The following is a 5,000-nucleotide window of genomic DNA, read 5'->3' as shown; positions in this document are numbered from 1 at the left end:
GGTTCGGTGCTGGACTCTTCCCTGTTCGCTCGCCGCTACTGGGGGAATCCTTGTTAGTTTCTTTTCCTCCGCTTAGTAATATGCTTAAATTCAGCGGGTAGTCTCGCCTGCTCTGAGGTCGTTGTACGAGGTGTCGCACGCCACACCGCCAGCCGGCTGTGCACGCTACCGAGAAAGTACCGGTATGCGAACCGCCAGGCGACGGGCGCGCATCGCACGTTTAAGGAGACGCGGCCGGCCCCACAGGCGGCCACGACACTCCCAGGTCTCCGAAGGCGGGACAAACGCCGCGCGCTTCAGTATACGTAGCCGACCCTCAGCCAGACGTGGCCCGGGAACGGAATCCATGGACCGCAATGTGCGTTCGAAACGTCGATGTTCATGTGTCCTGCAGTTCACATGTCGACGCGCAATTTGCTGCGTTCTTCATCGACCCACGAGCCGAGTGATCCACCGTCCTGGGTGATCTTTTTTGTTTAGTTTCCACTGTCTCTTTCAAAACAGTTGCATAGGCGGGACTGAGGCGTTTGACGGCCCCTGTTCCAGCGTTCTGTGTCCAACGGCCTCACGGCCGATGGGCGTCGTACGGCTCCACACCGGAGCGGACAGGCACTCGGGCGAAAGTCATTCAAAACCGGCGCCAGGCGCCAGGTGCCGCAGGCCAGCCGCTCCAGAGCTTCAGCGCTCGTACCACACAACATTTTTCAGTTAGTTTTGAGAGGCACGCGTGGTTCCGCACGCGGCGCACGGCTGCTGCCGTACAGGTAGCGTGTTGCGCGACACGACACGCACATCGAAAGACATGCAGTCTAGTCGGTAATGATCCTTCCGCAGGTTCACCTACGGAAACCTTGTTACGACTTTTACTTCCTCTAAATGATCAAGTTTGGTCATCTTTCCGGTAGCATCGGCAACGACAGAGTCGATGCCGCGTACCAGTCCGAAGACCTCACTAAATCATTCAATCGGTAGTAGCGACGGGCGGTGTGTACAAAGGGCAGGGACGTAATCAACGCGAGCTTATGACTCGCGCTTACTGGGAATTCCTCGTTCATGGGGAACAATTGCAAGCCCCAATCCCTAGCACGAAGGAGGTTCAGCGGGTTACCCCGACCTTTCGGCCTAGGAAGACACGCTGATTCCTTCAGTGTAGCGCGCGTGCGGCCCAGAACATCTAAGGGCATCACAGACCTGTTATTGCTCAATCTCGTGCAGCTAGAAGCCGCCTGTCCCTCTAAGAAGAAAAGTAATCGCTGACAGCACGAAGGATGTCACGCGACTAGTTAGCAGGCTAGAGTCTCGTTCGTTATCGGAATTAACCAGACAAATCGCTCCACCAACTAAGAACGGCCATGCACCACCACCCACCGAATCAAGAAAGAGCTATCAATCTGTCAATCCTTCCGGTGTCCGGGCCTGGTGAGGTTTCCCGTGTTGAGTCAAATTAAGCCGCAGGCTCCACTCCTGGTGGTGCCCTTCCGTCAATTCCTTTAAGTTTCAGCTTTGCAACCATACTTCCCCCGGAACCCCAAAGCTTTGGTTTCCCGGAGGCTGCCCGCCGAGTCATCGGAGGAACTGCGGCGGATCGCTGGCTGGCATCGTTTATGGTTAGAACTAGGGCGGTATCTGATCGCCTTCGAACCTCTAACTTTCGTTCTTGATTAATGAAAACATACTTGGCAAATGCTTTCGCTTCTGTTCGTCTTGCGACGATCCAAGAATTTCACCTCTAACGTCGCAATACGAATGCCCCCGCCTGTCCCTATTAATCATTACCTCGGGTTCCGAAAACCAACAAAATAGAACCGAGGTCCTATTCCATTATTCCATGCACACAGTATTCAGGCGGGCTTGCCTGCTTTAAGCACTCTAATTTGTTCAAAGTAAACGTGCCGGCCCACCCAGACACTCAATAAAGAGCACCTTGGTAGGATTTCAACGGGGTCCGCCTCGGGACGCACGAACACGCACGAGGCGGTCGCACGCCTTCGGCTCGCCCCACCGGCAGGACGTCCCACGATACATGCCAGTTAAACACCGACGGGCGGTGAACCAACAGCGTGGGACACAAATCCAACTACGAGCTTTTTAACCGCAACAACTTTAATATACGCTATTGGAGCTGGAATTACCGCGGCTGCTGGCACCAGACTTGCCCTCCAATAGATACTCGTTAAAGGATTTAAAGTGTACTCATTCCGATTACGGGGCCTCGGATGAGTCCCGTATCGTTATTTTTCGTCACTACCTCCCCGTGCCGGGAGTGGGTAATTTGCGCGCCTGCTGCCTTCCTTGGATGTGGTAGCCGTTTCTCAGGCTCCCTCTCCGGAATCGAACCCTGATTCCCCGTTACCCGTTACAACCATGGTAGGCGCAGAACCTACCATCGACAGTTGATAAGGCAGACATTTGAAAGATGCGTCGCCGGTACGAGGACCGTGCGATCAGCCCAAAGTTATTCAGAGTCACCAAGGCAAACGGACCGGACGAGCCGACCGATTGGTTTTGATCTAATAAAAGCGTCCCTTCCATCTCTGGTCGGGACTCTGTTTGCATGTATTAGCTCTAGAATTACCACAGTTATCCAAGTAACGTGGGTACGATCTAAGGAACCATAACTGATTTAATGAGCCATTCGCGGTTTCACCTTAATGCGGCTTGTACTGAGACATGCATGGCTTAATCTTTGAGACAAGCATATGACTACTGGCAGGATCAACCAGGGAGCTGCGTCAACTAGAGCTGAGCAGCCGGCCGCCCGGGAGTGTGTCCCAGGGGCCCGCGCGAACACGCAAGCGTCCGCTCAATTATTCTGCAAACAGGAGGAGGCTGAGCTCCCCTGCACAATACACCTCGAAACCCTCTCAGGTCCCGGCGGCGCGCAGCGCCGTCCTAAGTACTTGGTCGGGTTCGAGAGAGGCGCAATCGCCCGGAGTTAGGCGAGTAGACGCTTTAGGTGCGACCACCCGTGCTCCCAACTGAGCTTGCCGCTGCCGACAGAGGCCCGGGAGCGTGCTGTCGTGGCATTGCCGGCGGGAGACAACACGCGCCACCTACGGTGACCGGCAGCTCCAACGCCAGCGCCACAGAAGGGCAAAGGCCCCACGTGGGTGCCGAAGCGAACTCTCCCAGCACAGCGCACGTGCCAACACGTCTGCACAACTGCGATACAAACCACCAGCGAGAACCGCTGGGGCGACCGAGCAGCAGACGGCGTCGCGGCGCCGAGTGCCGGGCGGCGGCGCATCCTCAACGCACACAGTCCTCAGTCGGACCAGCACACTGCAGATGTCCACCGCGCTTCGCACCGGGCCCGCGAGGACCCACTTTGGCCGCCCGGCGCCGCGCGCAGGGTGCCCCGGCGCGCAGCTGCGCCGCCTGCCGCGTCCGTCGGCCGGCGCGCCTGCCACTGGGCGCCCCCACCAGCCGGCTGTAGCGCGTGCGCCCACGCACCGCGCGGCCAGCACGCCGGGCGGCCCCCCCTCACCGGCCGGGGACGGTCCCACCCAGCCACCGCCGCGTATCGCTTCACACACAGATTTGCCCTTACTGATTTACCTCCAGCAACAACAACCGCACCACAATGGGTTTACCAGTTGTTCATTTGCGTAACGTCACCAGCAAACGGAGACGTCCATCCCAGTTTGCAAATGCAACGATTATTGCATACCTGTCTGTTAGGTGTCACGACACACTACGTCTGCCCACATACACGCAACAAAATGTGCCCGACTAGAGAACGCGTGGGAGGTGGCCCCCTACGTATGCGATGTCCATTACGAGACCGACTGTCAACCAGCATCTGTACCATGTCGCAGATGTGGAACGCGGTGCACCATGCTATCACACTGTGTGAGAAGAGACGACTACGTTTGAATACACGCGCCACTACATCAACAGACGGCTCATGCTGATCGCCATCCAGGGCGTCCGTTACTCCCACACGTCTCTATGGCGTACCACACTGCAATGTAGCTGTTATGGGGAGACGGCACGTGGCTGAGTGCACAACATTTGGACCGTATGGTTCGCTGTTGTTGGGCGCAGTCGTTGTACGGTCACACATGTGCCACAGCGTATCATTCAGTACATACGGACCTATGTGCAGTACAATGTGAGGGTTAAGCTTACGACATCAGCGGACAGTGGACACAGGCCGTACCACGACGTAGACTGAGCGCTTCGACATGCGAATGCCAGTGAACAGCTGCGAAGGGCATTGAACACGCAAGCACCTGAACGACCAGCGTGCGAAGGCAGGGGGGAGGGGGGGGGCGATGTACATCCTGCAGTCGTCCACATTACAGTGTACAGCGGGAGCATCTAAAAAGTAAGCAACACTTGCGAAGTGTTGAACATGAAACGATACACAAGAGGGTGGGCGGTGCGAGTAGCGAACTATATTCAGAGGGTTGTGGTTAGACAACACTGGATTAATGTAACGTGTCATATGCCAATTACAGAGCAGGTTAAGGCACAACGTGGGTTAGGTTAAGGCACAACGTGGGTTAGGTTAAGGCACAACGTGGGTTAGGTTAAGGCACAACGTGGGTTAGGTTAAGGCACAACGTGGGTTAGGTTAAGGCACAACGTGGGTTAGGTTAAGGCACAACGTGGGTTAGGTTAAGGCACAACGTGGGTTAGGTTAAGGCACAACGTGGGTTAGGTTAAGGCACAACGTGGGTTAGGTTAAGGCACAACGTGGGTTAGGTTAAGGCACAACGTGGGTTAGGTTAAGGCACAACGTGGGTTAGGTTAAGGCACAACGTGGGTTAGGTTAAGGCACAACGTGGGTTAGGTTAAGGCACAACTTGGGTTAGGTTAAGGCCCAACTTGGGTTAGGTTAAGGCCCAACTTGGGTTAGGTTAAGGCCCAACTTGGGTTAGGTTAAGGCCCAACTTGGGTTAGGTTAAGGCCCAACTTGGGTTAGGTTAAGGCCCAACTTGGGTTAGGTTAAGGCCCAACTTGGGTTAGGTTAAGGCACAAATTGCGTTACATTG

At 55.7% G+C, this 5,000-nt stretch overlaps 3 non-coding genes across 3 annotated transcripts in view; all 3 read right to left on the bottom strand.

The window, feature by feature from the left end:
• Positions 1 to 121, bottom strand: part of LOC126177170 (large subunit ribosomal RNA) — a 4,222-nt gene extending 4,101 nt beyond the window's left edge. The window contains exon 1 of the ribosomal RNA XR_007535769.1: positions 1 to 121. This exon is cut by the window's left edge and continues 4,101 nt beyond it. This is a non-coding gene — a ribosomal RNA (large subunit ribosomal RNA).
• Positions 122 to 310: 189 nt separating this feature from the next.
• Positions 311 to 465, bottom strand: LOC126178386 (5.8S ribosomal RNA). Its single transcript, XR_007536290.1, has one exon. It is a non-coding gene; the product is annotated as a 5.8S ribosomal RNA (ribosomal RNA).
• A 352-nt stretch (positions 466 to 817) lies between these two features.
• On the bottom strand, positions 818 to 2,726 carry LOC126178789 (small subunit ribosomal RNA). Its single transcript, XR_007536645.1, has one exon. It is a non-coding gene; the product is annotated as a small subunit ribosomal RNA (ribosomal RNA).
• Positions 2,727 to 5,000: the final 2,274 nt, after the last annotated feature.

The sequence above is a fragment of the Schistocerca cancellata genome, chromosome 3 (genome assembly GCF_023864275.1).
Source record: "Schistocerca cancellata isolate TAMUIC-IGC-003103 chromosome 3, iqSchCanc2.1, whole genome shotgun sequence".
NCBI classification, from domain to species: domain Eukaryota; kingdom Metazoa; phylum Arthropoda; class Insecta; order Orthoptera; family Acrididae; genus Schistocerca; species Schistocerca cancellata.
The sequence above is the reverse complement of the archived record's forward strand: the minus strand, read 5'-3'. Positions and strand labels throughout refer to the sequence as shown.